Here is a 26,343-nt window from a genome sequence, read left to right as displayed (position 1 = left end):
AAAAGGGCAGCAGATAAATCTGGGAAAAAGACAAGTAATTTTTAAATGTGTAAGCCAATGTCTATGTATTAATACGGCCCTTAAAATATTTATTTTGTTAAATGATTAGCATTGGTTTGTTTTTTCTTAAAAAGTAAGCTTCCCTTTGGAAGTGACTTGTGTGAAATGGTCTAAAAATTATGTAGCTAAAATAATTCAGATTTTTTCCCTGAATTATAAATCATTTGCAGGAATTGTAAAGATGTTATAATTGTCAGCTTTTTTACATTTCTTAAAAGTTTATTCTAAATGAAGAAAATTGAATAAAAGGTGCAAAGTTACTTTTACAATCAAATTGTCAATCTTTTTAAATATTTAGAATTTGGAGCCAGATGACCAAGGTGTCTTATATGGGCATAAGACATGTCCAACAGCAGATGCTCCATTGTATCCTCACCCAACAGACTCTATGTATCAACAGGTAAAAAAGTAATAATAATAGTTTTCATTTTCAAACTCAGTTTGATGCTTTACTTATATGGTCTTCAATTATTATTTTCTTACATATTTTGTAACATATCAGCTGTGACTGCAAATTAAGAAAAAAATTATCCAGGACAGATTTGGCAAGATGATCAGAAGAATAGTTTAAGTGGGGTTATGTTTTATTTTACCTTTCTGATTTTTTTTTGTAATTAGGTACTACCTTGTCTTAGTTCATAAAAAATGTGTGATCTTTCAATAAGAGCATAAATAATTTATTTAGTCTTTCTCAAAATCCAGTGGGAGTAAAAATTAACAATTTTACCAGCTTTAATACAAAGTTTACTAAAAAAAATACTGACCAAACATATAAATGAAAACCATTTATGAGCACTTCTAATTTAAAACAAATATTTCTGTTAAAATAGTCTTTGAATATTAGCCACAATGTGAGTAATGCAGTTTTCTTTTCACTTTTCTTCTCTTTCTTTTCTTTTCTTTTCTTTTTTCTTTTCTTTTCTTTCTTTCTTTCTTTCTTTTTCTTTCTTTCTTTCTTTCTTTCTTTCTTTCTTTCTTTCTTTCTTTCTTTCTTTCTTTCTTTCTTTTTTCTTTCTTTCTTTTTCTTTCTTTTTTCTTTGTTTCATTTCCCTTCCTTACTTCTTTCCTTTCTTTTGTTCTTTTGATGGAGTTTCACTTTTCTTGCCTGGGCTTGAGTGCGGTGGTTGTGATCTTGGCTCACTACAACTTCCACACCCCAAGTTCAAGCAATTCTCCTGCCTCATCCTACCAAGTAGCTGGGATTAGAGGCACGTGTCACCACCCTTAGCTAATTTTGTATTTTTAGTAGAGACAGGGTTTCACCATGTTAGCCAGGATGCTCTGGATCTCCTGGCATCACAATCCACCTGCCTCAGCCTCTTAAAGTGCTGGGATTACAGGTGGTGAGCCATTGTACCTGGCCAGGTTAATCATTTAAAGCTTTTCTTGTGTGTAACATTTAGCATGACTTCTCATCAAGTTCATGTAGCCAAGAAATGAAATTAACTAAATTCCAGCAGTTGCCCAGAGTAACAGCTGTATTTCTCAGAAACTTTATTTTTTATCACCAGAAAAAAATATAAAACGGGAAAAACGTAAAATCAAGCATATTTTCATTCTACAGGTTCTTAACATTTAATGTTTGATAGTTTCATTTCTTGTTGAGATAAAGAATATGGACATATTTTTAATAGAAATTCTAAAATATTAAAACCAGTATGCACAATTTTCATATGCCACAATGTGTGGAGCACACTAGATTTTATTTTAGTGCTTGGGGCACTTTTGTAGTAGAATTTATTAAGTGATGCTTCCAAAATTTGGCTTCATCTAATCCCATGAAGTACATATTATCAGAATCCATATACTTTAAAGTACCATTGCGCCAATATTTTTGACTGTTTTGCTAGCCAGTCACCATTTTCCTTGAAAGCAGTAAGTCTCCTAGTTTATTTGTATATTATTTTAAAGCTTTTGTTGTTAGATGTAGGGTTTACTGAAGATATAAGCACCTTCTGGTTTTAAATAATTCATGTAAGATTTTTTATTTCCAATAACATCTCCATGCCCATTGTTGGAAACACTAGGATATGAAGTGTGTTGCATAGCTTGAGGAACAGCAATTAGTTTGTTCAAATTGGTTAGAATATACTATCGGAGGAACCCACCCCTGATAATTCAATGTGGGTCCTTTTCTATTTTCCCTAAGTGTCAGCCAGTCTGAGAAATAAAGGGAAAGAGTACAAAAGAGAGAAATTTTAAAGCTGGGTGTCTGGGTGAGACATCACATGTTGGCAGGTTTCATCATGGCCCCAAGCCACAAAACCAGCAAGTTTTTATTAGTGATTTTCAAAGGGGAGGGAGTGTACAAATAGGGTGTGGGTCACAGAGATCACATGCTTCACAAGGTAATAAAATATCACAAGGCAAATGGAGGCAGGGCAAGATCACAGGACCTGGGCAAAATTAAAATTGCTAATGAAGTTTCAGGCATGCATTGTCATTGACAACATCTTATCAGGAGACAGGGTTTGAGAGCAGACAACAGGCCTGACCAAAATTTATTAGGTGGGAATTTCCTCATCCTAATAAGCCTGGGAGTGCTATGGGAGACCAAGGCTTATTTCATTCCTTATCTGCAACTGTAAAAGACAGACATTCCCAGAGCAGCCATTTCAGAGACCTCCCCCTAGGAATACATTCGCTTTCTCAGGGCTCTTCCTTGCTAAGAAAAAAATTCAGTGATATTTCTTCTATTTGCTTTTGAAAGAAGAGAAATATGGCTCTGTTCCACCCAGCTCTCAGGCAGCTAGACCTAATGGTTATCTCCCTTGTTCCCTGAGCATCACTGTTATCCTGTTCTTTTTTCAAGATGCCCAGATTTCATATTGTTTAAACAATTTGTGCAATTAACACAATCATCACAGGGTCCTCAGGTGACATATATCCTCAGCTTACGAAGATGATGGGATTAAGAGATTAAAGTAAAGATAGGCATAGGAAATCACAGGAATATTGATTGGGGAAGTGATAAATGTCCATGAAATCTTCACAATGTATGTTCAGAGATTTTAGTAAAGACAGGCATAAGAAATTATAAAAGTATTAATTTGGGAAACTAGTAAATGTCCATGAAATCTTCATAATTTATGTTCTTCTGCCATGTCTTCAGCCAGTCCCTCCATTCAGGGTCTCTGACTTCCTGCAACATCTCTCCCTTTCTTTTTATATAAATGTGCTATGGTGATGAAGGCTTGGTTGTTCTCTCAATTTTGATGCAGGATTCTTTGACTGTTCTGGCACACTAAAGACAGACCAATTAAACAGAGAAACATAATTCCAAAATTTACTACAGTGCAGCCCTCAGTAGACTTAATGCAAGTCATGAGGTTTAGTCCAGAAAGATTTTCTGTCACCTGATCTAATACCTCAGCTCCAGGCACAATGGATAAACGAGCTTGAGGCTTCAAAAATTTGTTTCTTTAATTTAGTTAGGTCTGATGATAAATTATCTTCCCTACCTAAAAGGTGTCCTTTGACCATTTCCCATGAATGATCAGTCTCACTGTAGGGATACAGGGTGACACAGATATCTGTAGTATTCCAATCTCACTGCGTATGCATGCAATGTTCGAGACTCACTACTTGATCTCCAAGCCAAATAACAGACTGCCTTACCTCATTAATTTGATTAGCCAATTGTTGATCAATTCCTTGTTGAGAATTCCACATTTGGGTGGAATTGGTTTGTCAATCATTAACAAAATGAGCCATTTGACTAGATTGATAGACTGCCATTCTGGCAGTGGTGGCCAGTGCAGTGACTGTAATTAGGCCCATGATCACAGCAATTAAAGTGAAAACCAATCTCTTAGATCTTTTTAGAATTGGCTGTAACTCTTCATTAATTAAATGTATTGAGAGGGAGGGTTCCCAAGGTGTGGGCATAGTTACCAGAATCCAGATTCCTTCTCGAGCTTGAACCAACATTACACTTTTCCTAGAGTCAAAATAGGAGTTAATACAAATGTATAAGTGACAATTAATGCATTGGACAGTTTAATTATTCATCCAAATTTTGATACTTCCCACTAACAGCACGTAAGGAGGCTTAACACAACTCTGTATGGGAATAGTCAAGTTGGAGGTAAGCAAAGCAGAATTTCTGCATCTACATTGATACTGAGAGAGGAGGACAGTGGGGGGAACAACAGACAGAATAGTTTCCCCTTCCTATACTCACAGTCCAGACATGGCAATAGCTAATTTTCAAAGTTCTGGGTGCTCTGGGCTCAGAAGAGAGTATCATATGAGGCCTCGGTGGGGTGGGGGTGAGGATAACACTTTTATCTTCCCATTTTAAGGGAAAGAATAAGCTGAACCTCCTATGCAATGTAGAATGATGATTTTCATTCTTCCAATAAGAAATAAAATAAGCAGACTCCAGGCATTCCCTTCCACCAGAGGAGCAGTTGTTTTCGAAATAGCCCTTTGGAGCCCAGTCTATTACTAAACAATATGAGTCATTTTTCAATATTACCATATGTGAGTTAACACAGTCTTCCCAAATTAAGATTTTAGATGGGCCCTCAAAATTTTTAGGGCATGGTTTTCCTGCATGTTTATGTTGAAAGTATGGGGTATCTCTCATTACTCCACCTTTCATTTGTTTTAAAGGAGAAAGGGAGAGGCTGGAGACCAAATATCCTGGTTCCTCTGTAACTGATCTGTCCAGAAGATAATTAGCCCAGACTTGAGTTTCTAGATGTATACAACCAGATGCATGTCCGAGGCACAGAAGTGGGTATTTATAACCCATGGTAACATAAAATGCATTGCCTTATTCCCCTGGCTGAGTGAAGCAATGGTCATCTGTAGCTTCAGGCATCCTTACACTATCCTTAGTGTAGATTTCTGCAGGAGCATCCATCCAGGTGAGAGATCAAATAAGTGAAGGAAAAGACACATAAGCCCAATAAGAATAATTTTGTGTAGCTGGTAAATCAGTGTGAGAGGAAACTGGTGAGACAGAAAGTATGAGGAGAAACATTAAATAAATCCTAGTGTAAGCAAGATTAAGTGATGAAAGAGGAAAAGAAGAACAGAGGGATGTTATTTTCAGGCTAATAGAAATGGCGAGATTTTCAGGTTTGTAAGGAGAAAAAGAAAGGTAATCAGGAGAAGCATACTTAGTTAGATGGGTCTCTATTACAATCAGAGAGGATTGAATCAGACCGATTGTGATTTGGTGTGCCAAATTTTAAGGAGTTGGCACAGATTTCGCCATGTCTGAGGGCAGTCTCTACATGGAAATCTTTTCTCTGTGGTTTTTGTTTGATGATCTCCTGGTGAAGCACAAGCATATCCTCTTTCCCACATTAAGTAGAATCAGAGATAATATTTAAAGGTTTGGCGAAATCCTGTAAGGCAGTAATTACAGCAGTTCACTCTGTCTTTTGAGCAGAAGTATAACAGGTAGAAATAAGCTTGTCTTTATGACCTACATAACCAGCATTGTCATTACTGGAGCCATCAGTGAACACTGTAACAGCCTCAGCAATGGGCTGATCTTTGGTTAATCGTGGGACCACCCAAGACATCATTTTTATAAAATCAAACAATTTGTTCTTTGGATAATTATTGTGAATAATGCCAATAAATTCAGCCGAGTGAATTTGCCACAATACGGAATGTTGAAAGGCAGCTTGAACTCCGAGCCAATTTAAAGGAACTACAATTAAATTTGGATCAAATCCAGAAATTTTAAGTATCCTGTGCCAAGTCTGTCCAATTAAGATGGCTATTTTGTCCAGATAAACAGACAAAGTTTTTGACGCAGAATGAGGCAGAAAACACCACTCTGCTAAATCATTATGTTGAACTATTAGTCCAGTAGAGGAGTGTAAAGAAGCAAAACCCAGAAGTTGAAAAGGCAGAAATGGCTGTGTTCTAGATAACCAGACAGTCTGGATTCTTTCCTCTACAAATTTCCATTCTAGTAAAGCCTCAGACGTCAAAGTCCTGAGACTGTGGAGATTGGAATCTCCCTGCAGCATAGAAAACAAGTTAGACAGTGCATAGATCAGAATATCTAAAGTAGGTCTTAAATAATTCATGTTACTCAGAAGTTTTTGGAAGTCATTTAAAGTTTTTAAAGAATCTCTCCTAATTTGAACTTTTGAGATTGAATACGTCGTCTATAGACCATTCCTAAATATTGAACAGGAGTGATCGGTTGAATTTTATCCTCAGCAATGTGTAATCCTGTCAACCACAATTCCTAAATCTTGAACAGGTGTGGTCTGTTGAATTTTATCCTGAGTGTTGTGTAATCCAGCCTCAAACACTGTGGCTTAAGCTTTGATAACAGTCAATTAATTGTTTATCAGTTGGGGCAGCAATTATAATATCATCAATATAATGAAGAATATAGGCCTGGAGAAATTGGGCTCGAGCTGGTTAAAGCACTTGCCCAACATAAAGCTGGCAGATTGTAGGGCTATTTAGCATTCCCTGAGGAAGTACTTTCCAATGATAATGAGTTGCAGGATCCTGATTATTGATAGATGGTACAGTGAAAGCAAATTTTTCAGAATCCAATTTATGTAAAGGTATATGAAAAAAACAACCTTTAAGTTCAATAACTATGACAGGTGAATTTTTAGGTATTAAAGCAGGGGCAGGCATGCCAGGTTGGATGGCCCCCATAGGTTTAATTACAGCATTAATAGCCCTTAAATCAGTTACCATCTGCCACTTGCCTGATTTCTTTTTTACTAGAAACACAGGAGAATTCCAGGGGGAAAGAGAATGTTCCACTTTTCCAAGTTGTAACTGTTCCAAAACCAAGTGGGTTAAAGCCACCAGTTTTTCTTTAGAGAGCAGCCACTGCTGAATCCAAATAGGTGTGTCAGATTTCCATTGTAAAGGGATAGGATCAGGAGGGATGGCAGTGGCCATCACTATAAAGGTTAACCTAAACCTGCTCTGTTTTCTTTTACAGTAACTGGGGGAGGTTTAGTAATCCCTTCATGCTTTGGACCAAGACCAAGCCCAGGAACAAACCCCATGTTTTCCATCATATGCTGACTGGGAGCACTATAAGAGTTATGTAGAATATTAATTTCAGCCCCTGTATGTACTGGCCCTCAAGCTTCTTTCCTTGAATGTGTATGGTGTAGGTGGGCCATTGTTTAGAAATTACATTAATTCAATAAGTGGCCTTTTCACTGCCAGAGTCCATCCCAGGGCCACATGTCTTATCTCCTTTGTTTAAAATGATATTAGGTAGTAAAAAAAATTGAGCTTGTTTAACAGTAGTAAAATAAACAGGAGCTTAGCCTGGGGAATGTAATTTATCTCAAGTTCTCATACACATCTTTGTTACTTGTTCTGTGGTAAGAGCATCAAAATTTAATTGAGTATAAGTATCAGAGAAACTATCAGAGCCTGTGAGCTGAGCCTGAGTAATTAGAATGTCATTAGTCTGGTTTAGCTGAGCCTGCAAATGGTCCTCCTGTGCCCTCCAGGCTGAGATGGGTTAGAATAGCTTTTTGCCAAAAGGTCCCAGTCTAAAGGAAGCACAGTAACCTCCATACAAAAAATTTGCAATACCATTTTAAAATAAGGAAAAGTAGGACGATAGTGAGTACAAGCATCCTTAAATTCTTTTTAAAAAGTAAGATTGAGTGGCACATATTGATGCAGACTGGTATGAGAGTGTGAGAAAGGCACACTGGAGGAGTAGAAGAGGCATAGGTATACTGGTGATTACTGGCATCCATGTGTGAAGAAGGGTACAGAGAAGCAGGCTGGGTGGATGGCAAAGTGACAGTCGAGGAACCAAAATGACAGGAGGGTGAGGGGTTTACCTGAAGAATTACAGGTAAATTATAGTTTGGCCCTGGATCCATTAGGTGACACCCAGAGGCAAATGCTGCAAAGGTTTGAAGAAGAAAGAATTAGCCTATCTATGGTCCTGGGCTGTGTGAGTCCAGCCACAGGAGCTTCAAGTACTGGCTCTTTGTGAAAAGAAATAAGGTCTTCAGGGAGTAATGTTAAGCCAAAGTCACCAGAGTTAGACATTGAATTATCAGCATCATCTGGTGGGGGAGGAGTAGCTGAAGGGAGAGGCTGATCAGATAATGAAGACTTTGTAGGAGAGGATGGTTGAGGAGGTATTAGAATCACCCCAAACACTGATAGGAACATAATTACCTGTTGAGACCAGTTCCCAGAATGTTGTACCAACATGATCCCATACTTTTACATATATGGTTCCCTTTTTAGGAAACCAAGGACAGTATTTTTCTACTGCCCTGAATAGAGTGACTGTATTTTCCATGGTTACTCGGACTCTTCCCTGTTTTTACATGTCTACATCTAAAGTTTCTTTTTCAGGAAAACAAGGACAGAATTTTACCACTGCCCTGAATACAGTGGCCATATTTTCCATAGGCACTCAATCCCTTTTATGTTTTAACCAGAGTTTAATATAGAAGAGATAAGTGTAATTTTTATACTTTGTGTGACCCATAGTTTACCCAGATCATACACAGACTATGCACCAGTCATCAGGGAGTTGAACATGCACCTCTGTGGACCAAAGCGATGACATTTCTCCGCACTTACCAAAGGGTTCCCACATGCACTTGGGAAAAAGAAAAACCATGTTGGCACCAGATATTGGGGGAACCTACCCCTGATAATTCAACATGGGTCCTTTTCTATATTACTTAAGTGTCAGTCACTCTGAGAAATAAACAGAAAGAGTACAAAAGAGAGAAATATTAAAGCTGGGTGTCCGAGGGAGACATCACGTCGGCAAGTTCCATGATGCTCCCCAAGCCACAAAACCAGCACATTTTTATTAGTGATTTTCAAAGGGTAGGGAGTGTATGAATAGGATGTGTGTCACAGAGATCACATGCTTCACAAGGTAATAAAATATTACAAGGCAAAGGGAGACAAGGTGAATCACAGGACCAGGATGAAATTAAAATTGCTAATGAAGTTTCAGGCATGCATAGTCATTGATAACATCTTATCAGGAGACAGGGTTTGAGAGCAGACAACAGGTCTGACCAAAATTTATTAGTTGGGAATTTCCTCAAACTAATAAGCCTGGGAGTGCTACAGGAGACCAGGGCTTATTTCATCCCTTATCTACAACTGTAAAAGACACATTCCCAGAGCAGTCATTTCGGAGACTTCCCCCTAGGAACACATTCTCTTTCTCAGGGCTATTCCTTGCTGGGAAAAATAATTCAGCAATATTTTTCCTATTTGCTTTTGAAAGAAGAGAAATATGGTTCTGTTCCACCTGGCTGTCTGGCAGCCAGACCTAATGGTTATCTCCCTTGTTCTCTGAATGTCACTATTATCCTGTTCTTTTTTCAGGGTACCCAGATTTCATATTGTTTAAACAATTTGTGCATTTAACGCAATCATCACTGGGTCCTGAGGCAACATACATCCCCAGCTTACAAAGGTGACAAGATTAAGAGATTAAAGTAAAGACAGGCATACAAAATCACAAGAATATTGACTGGGGAAGTTATAGATGTCCATGAAATCTTCACAATTTATATTCTTCTGCCATGGCTTCAGCTGGTCCCTCCATTCAGGGTCCCTGACTTCCCACAACAATATACTATGTTTTTTATATTTTTATAGTATATAAGCATTAGCATCAACCACTGTGAATGCAAAATGCTGTCTACATTAGTCAAGACCTATAAATACACTATCAGGTACTGGTACATTGTAATACAACTATGTTATGGGCCTTCCTATTTGGCCTATTGTTATTTGCCATCTAAGTTTCTGTTCTAGCCTAGACTTAGATTTTGGAATTTCTGTTCCTTAGAGAGTACAAGTGAAATATGTGTAGATTAATCCTATCTCTGCATTACTGCTGCACCTCTATAAGTCTGCCACCTCAAGTCAATTTATCATGTTGTCCTGTTTCTAGTCACCTCCCAATCATGCTGGAGAGGATTCTTCAAATGGAAATCAGCATGTCCTTCTTTAATGTACCCCTTAAATTTTTACTATTAAGCAAATGCCAGGATGTGACTCAGCCCACTGAAAGTACATGTGTCACATACTGGCATCTACTTGAAACTCCAGTTTTCTATTTTTCACGTGGCCAGTACATTGATTACTATTTACTACTCATGCATTCAAATAAAATAATGGTTTAATGTTTTTAATCCTTCTTTTAAAAAAAAACAGCATGCAGTTCAATCATTGAGCTAATTTTCTCATTCCATCTTCACTTGGTCTTTTTATTTCTGGTTTCTATGAAAGCCTGACAACAGGACATCTGTCATCCACCTTGAAACTGCCATTCGTCAACTAAGCAGGTTGTTCTTGTCAATAAGGAGTTCTTCAAAGGGCATTGCCCATGTGAGAGTTGGATCCAGTCATTCCTGAGCTGTTTCCAAACTTGATGCAGAAAATACTAGACTACTTGCCTTGAACAGGATGAGCACCTCCTTGCACTTCCCTGGTAATATTTTACTCTATAAAGCCATGTTTATGTTATTTTGGAAGTCTTCTGAGCACTCCCTCATTAGGCCGTTTCTGTAATTTGCCCAACAGATTATAAGTGTTGCAAGTTTTATAATTATTATGGTCTTTAGTCAAAGAAGCACTCTCAACACCAAGACCAGATGAGCTAGTAATTATCTTTCCAATGGCACATATTGTTTCATGGCATCCAGGAGTGCCCTGGACCACAATTTCCAGCTTATGCTGAAGAGGGGCATGTGTGGGTGTCTGTGATGGCCTCAGTCTGCCCAAGAACATGTTGAAAGTACTTCTAAAATCAGAGTTTGGAACACAAAGCCCTAATGTATAGAGAGAAAGAGCATTTTACCATTCAGAAATGGCCAGCTTTAGTGAAATTTCTCATTTAAATAGACCACCATTTATTGTTTTTTAAATTGGTGCATTATAATTTTACATATTTACAAAGTAGAAATATTATTTTGATACATGTATGCAATGAGCAATGACCAGATTTTTAAATGGCATATTGGTAATTGGGATATTGGTCATTTCAGACATATATGACATATTTGTTTAAAGAACTTTCCAAATCTAAATTTCTAGTTATTTTGAAATCTATAATAAATTATTCATACCTATAATATCCCTCCTATACAATCAAACTTTAGAATCTTTTCCTTCTAACTGTATTTTTTACCCATTAACTAATTCACTTATTTGTTTGCTCAATGTCTTTCACAGCCTATAATAATCTGTCATTCTATTCTCTACCTCTATGAGATCAACTTTGTTATTTCTCACATGTGAATAAAAACATACAATCCTTGTCCTTTATATTTCCTGGCTAATTTCACTTAATATAATGTCCCTTATAGAAGCCTTTTTCTGAGCAATGTTTAGTTAATGTGTTGAGGTTTTTATAAAACTTAAATAATCACTCACTTAAAATTTACCTTAACTGTTAACCAAAATTCTTTAGGTACATAGGAGTGTAGTTTGAAAATAGCTAAATGAATAAAGATGTCTTGAAGGTGTCTTAGGACACTAATGTTGTACTCTTTTCTATCTCCTGTCTTACTTAAGTGTGGTTTGTCTTCAAATTAATGAAAATATTCTAGTAAATTTTCTTGGGGATTAACATTAAATACCAAAGGAAATCAGTAATGCACTAATTTAGCTTTATAAATATAAGTAAAGAAGTTGCAAGAAATGCCAAAAGTTACTGAGTAAAATGACATATTTTTTATACTCCAGATTTTCAAAGCACTTAATTTATTTTTTAATTTTTAGTATTATTGCTTATTTCAAACATGGGCTAGTATAACAGTTCACAGAAAAGTTATTATAGATAAGTTCCTTAGTCTTTCTAGGATTTAGTATCTTCTTTTGAGAATAATGCATTTTCCAAATTAAATAAGAATATTTACATGATGAAATCAGAATTATTAACACTCAGTAAGTATACCTATTAACCGTAGTTGTGGAAGGAAGGGGAGCATAGACAGAAGCTACAATAGTCAAAACATGATTGTAGCCATAGAGCAAAATGCAGTTGTTTTACAAGTATCTAGACGTTTCTGCATGGTTTTCCTTGTGTCTTAGATTTGCAATGAAGAAATAAACCATACCCAGTTCCTGCCCTGGAGAAGCTGATTGCATAGAAAAAGGAGCAAGGCAGCTATACGTGCCACAGTAGAGTGCTGAGACAAAATAAAGCACAAGCAACCAAGTACGAAAATAAGATACCTAATTTGAAATTTTATATTCTGTCTGTTTCATTTGTTTCCTTCTGGTATGGTTAACCATCTCTATATGTGTTAAACTCAACACCCTAGGGGTCATAAGGGCTATATTACCAGAACTTACATTCCAATTTTTCTTCCAATAGTGGCTGTTAACCAAGTATTGGTGAACATCCCATATGAAGATTCTACTAAAAGTGAAAGAAAGTGTGTGTTTTGTAATCTCTATAAATGATAAGTGTTGAGACACCAGCAGCTGAAAGACAAAACTATTTATGCCCACTGAAAGGAAAAAGATGAAAAAGGTGTAGGAAAACCATTTACTACAGTTAAAATATTCTAATTTTTAAATTTAGTTTCTATCAGTATCTCTACAGAAAAGTAAAAATATAATAACAATAATAAAGTGATTGAGTATAAACATTAGCAAAATATAGGTATTCCATATTCACTTATTTGGAGGTATATTCTAAACAGGTGATGTAACACTATAACCTAACTTTTTTACTGCTTTATTTTCAAATGAATACTTTTCACAGGCAGTTTGATGATAATTCTTAACAAATTTTTTTTACAAGTTTACATAGAATAATTTGAATAACAAATTTGTTTCTTTAACAACAAAAGCTCTCATTTGAGAAAAATATATAATTTTAAAAATAAGCACAGCTTATGATACACAGATAATATAAATATGTCAGTCATAGTATCTCAGAGATTTTAGCCATATTATGAAAAGGCACTTCCTGCATAATTCTCTTAATGTAAAATAATTTCAGAGATAAAACAGCAGCTGCTATCAGAATCTTCAAAGTAATAGTAATTAATAATTAGAATTTACCTCACTGTTCTGCTTCTCGTCTTCAAAAAGTCATTTTCTATATTTTTACCTATGCATTCAATTGCAAGAATACTGTTTCTGGTGGAATGTGTGTGTGTGTGTGTGTGTGTGTGTGTGTGTGTGTGTGTGTATCTGGCTGCTGGATCACAGAAATCATGTGATAAGTAGTACCAGGATTTTTGAGTCCCGCAAGTTTTTCTGGTGGGTGAGATCTAACAGGGAGCAGATATTCCTTCCCATTCAAAAAGTGCTTCACAACCTGAGATAAGAAGAAAAATAATGCTTGTATTATGAAAATAATAATTCTTCCCACTCTTCTTTCCATAAACTGACAAATTAATATTAACAACAACTTGTTTATCAACACAGCCATTTTGAAAGATTAAATTTTCATATTAACAACAAATAGAGTGACCATACAGATTTTTAACTACATACCCCTTAGGTCCATATTTTAATGACATTACATCTGTTTGTTAAAAAAGTGTTTGTTTAAAAAAATCTCTTTTAAAATAGTTAATTTTATAGTATCTGAGATATAACTCACATAGCTGTAATAGTGGTAATAGTGTAATAGTTATAATAGCAGAATACAAATAGAAGGTAGGAGATCACTAAAGTGGCTGAGTTAATCAGATGAGAAATGTAGATAACTTGTATCTGGGTGACAGCAGGAGAAATACGGAAAAGTGTTTAGATTCTGGACCTGTTTTAAAATGAAAACATGCAGAATTTGAGGATTAATATAAATGATTAGATGAAAAGAAAAGCATGGAGGATGACCTTCCAGTTTCAGGCCTTTACACCAGGATCTGATTACTATCAGGTGAAATGGGAAACACTTGGGGAAAGTAGTTTGGAAGGAGCATCAGAATTCAGTGTGTAGCCTTGAGATCAGATTGCCTGTTAAACATGAGTATGTGCAATATAGTCATATATGATTTGGGCTTTGGTAAGAGACTGGCTGGAGATAACAATTTGGGACTCATGGTACCATTCAGAAATCCATCATACAGGAAGAGATAACTGGGAGATTGAGATTAAATTCATCAGGAATAATTCAATTAAGAGAGTGACTAAGAAGTAACTGTTATATTTGGCCAGGCCTGGTGGCTCACACCTCCAATGGCAGCACTTTGGGAGCCTGAAGCAGGTAGATGGCTTGATCCCAGGAACTCAAGATCAGCCTGGGATACATGGAGAGGCCCTGTTTCTACCAAAATTAGCTAGTCTGGGTGGCCTGTAGTCACAGTCACCTGGGAGACTGACATGGACAGATTGCTTTAGCACTGGAGTTTGAGGCTGCAGTGAGTTATTGATTGCACCACTGCACTCCAGCATGGACAACAGAAACAGACCCTGTCTCAATAAACAGACAGCAAAGACAAGACATTTAAAAAAACTATTATTATATTTGTCAAATAAGTTTATAATTTTAAGTATAGTACACATTTGTAGACTGTTGGGGATGAAAGCCTCACTGATAAAGGTAAGTAGAATTTTCAAATGAGAGCATATTATCAACGATAAAAATATTCACCTGAAATTCAAGGTAACATTTTAAATTTAGCAATTAGGATGTCACTGATTACCTTTGAGAAAGGATGGTGACTTCACTGTTGTGGGATAAAACCTGAGACAATAACTGATTGAAAGGAAATAGATAATGGAAATTCTCTGTGGAAATTAAAAGCAGAGAAAAAGGGTAGTGCCAAAAGAGACAGTTTTTGTTGTGGATTATAAAATTTGGAGTTTTTTATACATGTGTAATAAGGAAATCAGAGCAGTGAAGAAGATGATGTTTTGTATTCCTTTCCAAATCAGAAATATCTGCTAGATTGTTTTCTTAGCGTCATCATGGTTAGACTTGGCTTAGACCATGTGCTGTTTTGTTTTAGTTGACGTTAGCCACAGACATTGGCTGACTAACACAGAAAGAAAACTTATGAGAAATATACACCTTGTTTCATACTACTTGAAGACAGGACTATCATCTGGGTGTTAAGGGGTAGTTAGTGCCTCACAGAAGTTTTATTGTCTATTTTCTTAAAACAATGTTTGCTGAATAAATAATATGTCGTTATTTGACATATTGACTAAATTATGTCAAATAGTTTAATTGCTTTGATTGACTCAATTATGTCAGATGGTGGTTCAATATTTCCTAAACCAGACATAGATTTTTTTATTGTGATTAGTGATCCATATTTACCTTTCTACATTTTCCATGAATAGTGAATTATACAGAATCTTGTTTTCTTCTGTTTGGATTTGGTGCCAAACTATACTGGATTCTCTGCCAAGAAGAGTTTGAATTAGCAGCATGCTAATGGCACAGTGTTTGAAAAGACTGATAAAGAAAGTACAGGAGGACTTTTATATTTGGAAGAAGAAATGGCCCTTGGGCACAAACCCCATATGAGCTTTCCTTTCAGCATTCTCTGCTCAACTGTTCTCTGCTGTGGTGAGGCCATCTGTTTGAAATTAACTGAAAAGTTAGTGATGGATTCTGATGACATTTGCCATGAACTTTATTATCATGGAGGTAATTTTGGATCAAATTACTCTAATGTTTTTCAACAAAGACTTGAGGAGAAATAAAGCTACATTACTTTTTTTGGCTCATTTTTCCTTTAGGACCTATAATGAGGTAAGTGACACAAATATCTGATCTCTGCTTCCAAGAAGTAAATAGAAAATAAGTAGTTCTCTATCAAGATTAAAGATGTGATAATCATCATTCCTCTGACTGAAATGCATCCTGGTTTAGTTTTATTTAGTTTTCACAATTTTGAAAATTTTCCTGTGCAATTTTTATCAGTCATAGGTAATGATAGTTTTTAAAAAGTGCAAATGGGATTAAGTCAGTCGTTTTTTCTGTTCCTTTTAATATTATTCTCATTCAGTCTATGGACATTCTAAATAGTTATGAGGGATAGAAATATAACCTTAAATTAAGGACTGAGCATAGAGTGAGGGCAAAGAGAGTGTGGCTCAAAAATAATCTCATAAATTTTATTTGTCAATTGACGTGATTTAACATCTCAGTGGTAGATTTTCTAGACATCTTTAAATTTGTAGCTGTGACTTGGAATATCAAAACATAGCTAAGCAATTCATTTCCATATGACTCCTGTCTGTTACTATGCTGATTTGCATGAGTACTATGAATTTTGTAAGAACTAATTTCATTCAGATCTGCATTTAGAATTCCAAGATAGCAAAATGTATAAAAAATTACATACATTTTATAGAATTAAGAGTCACTGGGGAAAACTGTTACCTTTCATTAAAACAGTAAGTGCAGAATTTTATAAACACATGCAAAAATGTGCAACCTCATGATTTAACCTTCTATGCAAATAAAAATGAGTAATAGCAAGGGCAATTAGTAACACTAACAGGGCAATAAACACTCCTGCAAAGCCAAAGAGTTAATCCCAGTGACAATGCATGAAGTGATTTTGGGCCATACTCTCGAGCTAATTTAAGTTTAATTGACTGAATCTCCTGAAAGAAAATGAAGTAGGCAGAAACAACAAAAAATGAACAACACATTAGCCAGAAAACTCAACAAATAAATAAACCTCCTGATAACATTAGAACCAATAAATCTCTGTGCAGTAAAAACATACCTAATTTTGTTGCTGTTGTTTGGAGAGAGTATCTCACTCTGTCACCCAGGCTGGAGTGCAGTGGCATGATCTCAGCTCCCTGCAACCTCCAACTCCCACATTCAAGGGATTCTCCTGCCTTAGCCTCCTGAGTAGCTGGGACTACAGGTGCACACAACCACACCCAGCTAATTTTTGTGTTTTTAGTAGAGATGGGGTTTCACTATATTGGCCCAGCTGGTCTCAAGCTTCTGACCTCATGATCCACCCAGCTTGGCCTCCCAAAGTGTTGGGATTACAGGTGTGTGCCATTGTGCCTGGCCAACTTTTTCTTTTTTACAATGTTAATTTAAGAAATTTATAAAATGTCTTAATTTAAGAAATTCTTAATTTCTTAATTTAAGAAATTTATAAAATTTCTTAAATTTCTTGGCAATAGGCCGAGCATGGTGGCTCACACCTCTAATTCCAGCACTTTGAAGGGCTGAGGCCGGCAGATCACCTGAGTTCGGCAGTTAGAGGCCAGCTTAGCTAACATGGTGAAACCCTATCTCTACTAAAAATACAAAACTAGCTGGGCACGCATCTCTAATGCATGCCGGGCATCTCTAATGCATCTCTAGCTGGGCATGCATCTCTGGTGGCACGCATCTCTAATCCCAGCTACTTAGGAGCTTAGGGGGTTGCAGCAGAGAATCCCTTGAGGTAGAGGTTATAATTCTGTGATGATGAGAAATGTTGAGATTTATATATATATATACACACACACACACACAGATATGCACAGCCACAGTCACACACGCACACACACACACATGCACACACCGGTAGCTGTGTATATATATTCTTTTGAAAACAGAAGATACTTATTTTTAATTGGGTTATTATTTTCATGTTCTTTTGAATCTGTTTTTAGTTCCTTGTATATTTTGATTGACCCCTTGTCTGATGTACAGTTTGCAAATATTTGCTCTCATTCTATTACTCTGATGATTTATTTTATTTTATTTTTATTTTTTGTTTTATGCAAGTTTTCTAGTATGCTGTACCTCATTTTTCTGTTTATGTGTTTTTTGCTTGTGTTTTTGAAGTCTTATCCAATAAATATTCTTGCCCAGGCCACGGTCGTTAAATATGTTTTGTGATTTATTCTACTAGTTTGACAGTTTGGTGGTGTCATTACCTCTTTATTTTTAAATGTTTTTAAAAATATATTCTTATAGGTGAGGTCTCACTATTTTATCTAGTGTGGAGGGCAGTGGCATAAGTGTTTCATGCTACAGCTTCGAACACCTAGGCTCAGGTGATCCTCCCATCTGAGCCCAAAGTAGCTGAAACTATAGGTGCAACACCACTCCACTAGGCTTTTTAATCCATTTGAGTTCGTTTTTGTATTTGGTGACAGATAATGTTCTAGTTACATTCTTCTGCATATAGCTCTCTTGTTGTCCCAGCACTACATATTGAAGAGACTGACACTTCTTCATTTTGTGTTCTTGGCACCTCTGCAGAATATCAGTTGGCTATACAGGTATAAATTTATTTTTGCTCACTGTATTCTATTGTATTGGTTTGTAGCATTGTGACATCTCCAGGTCTGTGAATTCACTCCCCAACCCCACTGCCATCTTCATGATTGCTTTGGCTATTCAGGGTGTGTGTGTGTGTGTTTGTGTGGTTTCATATTAATTTAGGATATTTTTCAATTTCTGTGAAAAATGCCATTGGTGCTTTGATGGAGATTGCATTCAAGCGGTGCACTGCTTTGGATCATATAAACATTTTAACCATATTACTTTTCCTAGTCAATGAACTAGATATCTTTCCATTTATTTATGCCATTTTAACATTTTATTGATGTTTCATAGTTTCCCGAATGCAGATTTTTTTAACTCCTTGGTTAAATTTACTCCTTTTTATTCCCATACCTATTGTAAATGAGATTGTTTTCTTAGGTTTTTTTTTTTTTTTGATACTTTGCTATTAGTATATGGAAATGCTACAGAATTGTATGTTTATTTTATAAACTGAAACTTCACCGATTTCTCTGAATTAGTTCTAAGTACTTTTTAGTGGTGTGTTTAAGGATTTCCATATTATGTAATTAGCAGCATATATGGACAATTTTACTTTTTCCTTTCCAATTTGGATACCTTTCTTACTTTCTCTTGTCTGATTACTCTGGCTAAGGACTTTTACTATTATGTTAATAGAAGTAGTGAAAGTGAACATCCAGGTCTTCTTTCAGATCTTCACAGAAAAGCTTTCAACTTTTAACTCCCATTGAGTGTGATATTTGCTAAGGGTTTGTATTTATAGCATTATCTGGTTATTTGGGTCTATGTCATTTGTTGTGTTGAGTTACAGTTATTCTACGCATAATTTGTTAAGAGATTTTATTGTGAAAAAATGTTCAACTTTGTCAAATTTTTTTTCACTTATTGACTGCATAGACTTTGTTCTTTATTTTGTTATGTAATTTATGGCATTTAATGATTGTGTATTAAACCATTCCTGCATCCCTGTAATCTCACTTGATTATGGTGAATGATTATGGTGAATGATTTTCTAAATGTACATTTTAAGTCATTTCCCATTATTTTGTTGAGGATTTTTACATTATGTTTATAAGATATATTGGCCCATGGTTTTCTCTTTTTTCTTATACTCTTGTTTTGTAATCAGCGTAATGCTGTCCCAATGGAATGAGTTGGAACAGTTGCCATATCTTCCTTTTTTGTTTAATGTTTTTTGTTTTTGTTTTGACTAGGTTAAAAATAAGTGTCAGTAGTTTGTTTTTTACAGTAGATAGAATGTGGCAGTGAATACATCAGGTCCTGGGCTTTTCTTTAACAGGTGACTTTTTATTGCTGGTTTGATTTCTGACCATTTATTTGTTTCTTTGTATCAGTTATCATATGTCTTTTTTGACTCTTTCTTTATTAGGGACTTTGCTTTTTTTTGCTTTTGAGTTTAGCTTTTTGTTGTTCTAATTCCTTGATTGAAACATCAAGTTATGTATTTGATATCTTCTTTTAGTTGAAGGCATTTATTGCCATAACTTCAATCTTAAAACTGCTTTGGTTGTATCCCATCGGTTTTGGTGTGTTGTGTTTCTATTTTTGTGTCAAGAAATATGGTGCTTTCTCTTTAATGTCTTCATTGACTCATTGGCTGTTAAGGATTATGTTGTTTAATTTTGAGGTACTTATGAATTTGTGATTTCAGAAGAGATAATTGATATGACTTTGATCTTTTCAAATTCGTTAAGATGTGTTTTTTTTTTTTTTTTTTTTGCCTAATGTATGATATATCCTGGGAGATGTTTCATATATGCAGTGGAGAAGAATGTTTATTCTATAGTTCTTGGATGGATGGTTCAGTAACTGTTTTTAGCGTTTGCCCTACAGGGCATTTTAATCTAATATTTACTTATTAAATTATGTCTGCATTATATATTCATTGCTGAAAGTAAGCTGCTGAAGTTTTCTAGTATCATCTTGCACTTTTTTCTTCCTTTGGATCTATTAAAATTTGTATCATAAGTATGCATATATTACTTATATAGATGTATTCCTGGTATAATATTTTATTTATTTTTCTCCTCCTTAAATCTGTATTCTCTTTTTGTCTTTGATATTTGGTGATTTGGTTATATTAAGTCATAGGATATTTTTATTGAAATTCAATGTGATTGGAAGCCTTTGATATTCCTGTAGCAGAATATTAATATTTTATTTAAGTTTGGAAAGGTTTCTGTTATTATTTCTCTGAATAAGCTGTCTAATTTTTTTTATACTTCCTTTTTGAGATGGAGGTTTGCTCTTGTCTCTCAAGTTGGAGTGCAATGGTGTGATTGTGGTTCACTGCAACCTGCATATCCTGAGTTCCAGTGATTCTCCTGACTCAGCCTTCTGAGTAGCTGGGATTTCAGATGTCCACCAATATACTTGGCTATTTTTTGTATTTTAAAAGGAAACAGTTTCACCATGTTGTCCAGGCTGATCTCAAGCTCCTGATAACATATGATCCACCTGCCTTGGCCTCCCAAAGTGCTGGGGCTACAGGCATGAGCCATCCTGCCCACTTGTACCACACTCTTGAATGCCAGTGTCTGATACCTTTGCTCTTTGGATGTTATCCCATTAATCTCATGAATCTCATTTATGTTTTCCCCTCTGACTGTATATTTTCAATTGACCTGTCTTTGAGTTTTGCTGCTTGACTACTTCCATTGTCACTGCTGTTGATTGCATTTTTTATTTTGTTGTGTTTTATTCTTCAAGATTTCTGTTTGTTTTTTCCTCCCACTATTTTAATCTCTTGGGTAAGTTTCTGATAAATTTTGGAATTCTTTGTGTTTTCCTGAAGTCTACTGCATTGTTGTAAAATAACTGTTTTGAATTCCTTGTAAGGCCATGTGTCCATGCCCATCTCTTTGGGTCAGTCACCACTAGACTTTATTTTGACCACCTGATGCCATCATGTTTCTCTCATCTATCCTAATCCTTGTAATTATGCATGGATGTCTGCGCAGTGATGTAGGTGCCTAATTCAGTGTTTATGGTTTGGCTTTGTTTGGACGCTTTCTTCCACGGTAAGCCTGTCCAGAGATTCAGGGCAATTTGGAGAAAAAGGAAATTACGGTATTTAAGCCTGTGATATCTTCCACCCTGCTAGCACTAGGAAAAGACTAATGAGCAGATTTTCATGGCTGGAGTAATTTGACTGCCAAAGGTAACTCAGTGCCAGGTTGCTCCTGTAGCACATGATTGAGCACTGGGTGCACTCAAGGTCTGTATCTTCCATGGTCTGCCCTCTGACCTTTATTCAGGGCCTGAAGTTACTGTAGTCAATCAGCAGGAATATTGACTGGAACTCAAGTCCATTCTGCTGAGGTCATAGTTTCTAGTCTCTTGCCAAGGTTGGCCTACTAGATTATTCCTGGATATCAGCCTCCCAAAGTGCTGGGCTCAGGGGACAGGCAAATCAAAGTCCCAAGGCAAAAAAGTACTATGCCTACTTCCTTTGCCCAAGCAATCCTCTCACCGCTGCCTTCTGAATAGTTGAGACCACAGGCATATGGCACTATGCCTGGCTAACATTTTTTGTGTTTTCTTTTTTGTTGTTGTTGTTTTTGTTGTTGGGCTCAAGTGATCTACTCACCTCAGCTTCCTAAAGTGCTCGAATTAAGGGTATAAGTCACTACACTCAGCTAAAATTTACTTTCTAAAATTTAATTTTTAGGTCATTTATTTTTATTCAGTCTTATTTCTCATAAATGCAGTTAAGAATGTTATTGCTTTTGAGTTTCTCTTTGGGTATTCCTGAAGTAATAAATGGACTCTTGATATTCATTTTCTAAATGGTGTTAGAAAATGAATAATTACCTTATATTAGTAATGACTATTTGGCCTCTCTTTGTTTTCTGGCTTCATTTCATTGTATATGAGAAATGTATTTTTTTAACCCGCCTGTATATAGGCAATGATTTTTTACTTTTTCAACTGAATGTGGTACAATATTGTTTAAACTGCTTATTCAATACTTCATAATTTTGGTTTTCTTCCTTTTGCGTGTTAGTCTAATTATTGGGAGAACAATGTAAAAATTAAATTAATTTGCTTATAAAGAACTTTCTGATAAAATTACATAAATACACACAAACAAAAACACACATACTCATACCACTTAATTTCTAAATCTTTTAATTTTTCTGCTTCTCTAGTACCTTGTATTCCATCACTCAGCAAAATCTGTCAGCCTCACTTCCAGGATTTACTTTAATTCCACAGCTTATTTCCTATTTCCTGTTACACAGGTTTATATTACATTCACCTCCTACTTTACATTGTAATTTCCTACTTTACAATCTAGCTTTCTATAAAAAAGTAACTACCTTTTCAAGAGCTAATTCAGGTAACATTATTTTTTCTTAATTGAGACTTCCTTCTATGTGTTGTCACACCTTATAGCATCAGATATGAATGTCTGTACCCAGTTTCATACATCCCAGTTATTTTTTGGGGGGCAATGTGTATATACATTTATAAATGTGGGTATGTATGTATTCAGTTATTATTTGTTTTTCCTAGGTATAATATAGGTTTTGCACGCATAAATCCCTCATAATGTAAAGTTAACAATAACTTTTTTCTTTTTCTTAAGTAAATTATTTTCTGAAGAAAGTGGGTAGGGAGGAACATATCTTAACATGGTAAGTTTAAAAGAGAAAGTGGCCATTACTAATGAAAATTATTCTCTAACATTTTGATGTTTAATAGTATTGCTGATGATGTGTTTCCTCTTACCAGTTGTGTATGGGGCCATTCACTGCAATATACTGGCCATCCACACCAGCAACAACTTTGCTGACATTAAGCTACAGGCAATAAAATTCATCTATGTCATGATATGGTATTCCTTGGTGATTATCTCATGTGTAGTGACTCTGGCACTTTTCCCTGCATCTCTGTGATAGAGGAGCTTACCCTTACTATTAATCATATATTCTGTATTATTGTTGGCACCATGGCTGGAGTTTTGGAAAAGTGGAGCTCATCTTCCTAGCAACACAGAAAATAATTCCAGCATGGTCGGTACAGTACAGATGTTTATCTTTATCATGCTAGTATTCACTGCCATAAACTTCTCCTGCTGGTCGGCAGTAAAACTGCAGCTGTCAAATGAGGAAATAATTGACAAGAGACAGAGGTGGGCCATAGAATCCTACACTATAGCTTTCAGTTTTTAGAAAATGTGATAATAATATTTGTATTTAGGTTCTTTGGAGGGAAAATTTTACTGAAGTCTTGTGACTCATTAATTGCCATGTAGCTCATCATAATCTACCTATTAGCCATTGGGTTTATGCTCCTCTTCTGTCAGTATCTGCAACCAAGGTGGTCAGGCAAAGTGTTGCCAGGACATACTGAAAATCATCCAGAAGTACTGCGATATTGTGTAAACATCTGGAGAATATTTACACAAAACATAAAAAATAAAAATAAGTAGCTGAGGAATTACTATCACTCATGGAGAAGTGTTGGATATTTTCAACAAAAAAGTATGCAATATCCATAAAATATCCATATATACTTTCACAGAACAAAGACTAAAGAGGCTGAATGTGACTCTATAAGCATACTCATAAAAATTATAAACAGCAAAGTCTTGGAAGTAGTTTCCAATAAGATTGATCTTTCTCCTGTGACTATGCATTAGTAATTTTTGTTTTCTTAAATGTAATTGTACAACTTATTAAACAAAACAAAATCAAAAATCCATCTGGGTCCAAAAACTGAGCAGAAAAAATAATCATAGTGCATTTTTCACCTAGTACATTTTTGGTACCTATGCCTTTAATTTAACAAGTGTTTGTAATCTAGTATATACATTATCAGTGAACATTTTCTTTTCAGAAATAGTACTTACCACAGTTTTCATTCTGTACTTAAGAAGAACCTGAAACAGAAGTCTTATGAGCATGATCCTATTTATATGAATTTAAGGTAACTAAAGTGTTTCTCATTAAACTTTGACCAACAGAAAACAACTCATGCTAATGCATCTTAAAGCACAAAACCTGTCCTATTAAAAGAAATCCTCAGGTTAATAATTTAAAATAGAAATTTACATTCCTACCAACAGTGCACAAGGATTCTCTGTGCTCTACATTCTCAAAAACACTTGTCATCTTTCATCTTGATAATAAAAGCCATTCCAATATGTGTGAGAGGAGGGCTCATTGTTGTTTTTAATTTGTATTTCCCTGATGATTGGTGGTATTGAGCATCTTTAAATATACAGTTGTTCAGAAATTAGCCAGGCAAAGTAGCTACTTGTAATCCCAACCACTAAGGAGGCTGAGGCAGAACTGCTGGAAACCAGTGGGTGGAAGACTCAGTGAGCTGAGATCACACCACTGCACTCCAGCTTGGATGACAGAGTGAGAATCTATCTGAAATCCATCAGTCAGTAAATCAATATTAAATATAGAGTTGTTGGCTAGTTGTATGTCTTCCTTTGAGAAATGTAAGTTCAGGTCATTTGACCATATGTAATAGGCTTAATTTTTTGTTCTTGTTGTTAAACGGCTTGAGTTCCTTTTATGTATTTATTATTCACCCTTTATCATATATATGGTTTGCAGATAATTTCTCCAAGTGTTTGGGTTGTCTCTTCACACTAATATTTGTTTCCCTTTTTCCTTTTCTGTGCAGAAACATTTTAGTTTGATGTAATGTGATCCACTTGTTTTCTGTTGTGCTTTTGTAGCCTGTGCTTTGGGGTCATAGAATTGAGGTTTCAAAAATTAAATTAAATTAAAAATAGAATTACCACATGATCCAGCTACTCAACTTCAGAATATGTACTCAAGGGATATAAAATTAGCATGTCAAAAAGATATCTACACTCCTATATTCATCTCAGCGTTATTCATAATAGCCAAATACGGTAACACAACCCAAGTGCTCATCAACAGATCAACATATAAATTGTGGCACATATACACAATGAGTTATACAAGACAGCCTTAAAAAAGGAGGAAGTTCTGTTATTTATCTGTGACCAAATGAATGGAATTGGAAGACATTATGTTCAGTGTAATAAGAGAGGCACAGAATGACAAGTATAGAATGATCACAATTATATGTAAAATCAAAAAAGTTGAACTCCTTCAAACAGTGAATATGCCAGATGTGGTGGTTCATGCCTGTATCTCCAGCACTTTGGGAGGATGTGGTGGTTGGATCACTTGAGGTCAGAAGTTTGAGGCCACAGTGAGCCACAGCTGTGCCACTGTACTCCAGCCTGGGCAATGCAGCAAGGCCCTGACTCTGTATAAAAACACACAAAAAGTAGTCAGAGATTGGAGTATGGGGTGGTGATTGGAGTGGGTGGAGAAATGGGAGGTGTTCGTCAAAGGGTAACAAATTTCAGTGAGATAGGAAAAAGTTCTGGTGATCCATTGCACAGAATGGTGACCACAGTTAGTAAATGTCAACTTCAAAATTGCTTAACAGAAAAAAAAGGGCAGGCATGGTGGCTCATGTCTGAAATCCCAGCACTTTTGGTGGCCATGGTGGGAGGATCACTAGAGGCCAGGAGTTCGAGACCAGCCTGGCCAAAACAATTAAACACCATCTCTACTGAAAGTATAAGAAATAGCCAGGTTTGGTGGTATGTGCATGTCGTCCCAGCTACTAGAGTGGCTGAGGCAAGAGAATAACTTGAACTCAGGCGGTGGTTGAAATGAACTGAGGTTGCACCACTGCGCTCAAGTCTGGGGAAAAAGAGCAAAACTCTATCTCAAAAAAAAGATTGTTTAAATGGTAGAATTCATATATTCTTATCACAAAGAAAGAAATGATAACTATGTGAGGTGATGGATGTGGTATCTAGCCCAATTTAATTATTTTGCAATATATACATGCATTATAAAATAACTTTGTGTCCCATAAATATTTACATTTGTGACTTTAAAATAAAAATGTTAAAAGAACGAATTATAGTTAAAATAAACTTGGCTTAATAGATATAGACAGTAATATATGCAAATGTTTTCTTCTATTTTGACTATTTGGCTTCTGTTATTTCTTGGGGAAACAAACACCATGGGAAGGGATGA

The 26,343-nt window shown here is 35.7% G+C and overlaps 1 long non-coding RNA gene and 1 pseudogene across 1 annotated transcript; both read left to right on the top strand.

Annotated features, from left to right (window-relative positions):
- The first annotated feature begins 356 nt into the window (after window positions 1–356).
- LOC129053488 (uncharacterized) lies at window positions 357–12,249 on the top strand. Its single transcript, XR_008518296.1, has 3 exons — window positions 357–460; window positions 10,312–10,513; window positions 12,118–12,249. It is a non-coding gene; the product is annotated as an uncharacterized LOC129053488 (long non-coding RNA).
- A 10,733-nt stretch (window positions 12,250–22,982) lies between these two features.
- On the top strand, window positions 22,983–23,466 carry LOC129053297 (testis-specific XK-related protein, Y-linked-like; annotated as a pseudogene).
- Window positions 23,467–26,343: the final 2,877 nt, after the last annotated feature.

This window comes from Pongo abelii, chromosome Y (genome assembly GCF_028885655.2).
Source record: "Pongo abelii isolate AG06213 chromosome Y, NHGRI_mPonAbe1-v2.0_pri, whole genome shotgun sequence".
Classification (NCBI taxonomy): domain Eukaryota; kingdom Metazoa; phylum Chordata; class Mammalia; order Primates; family Hominidae; genus Pongo; species Pongo abelii.
This window is presented reverse-complemented; position numbering and strand designations above follow the sequence as displayed.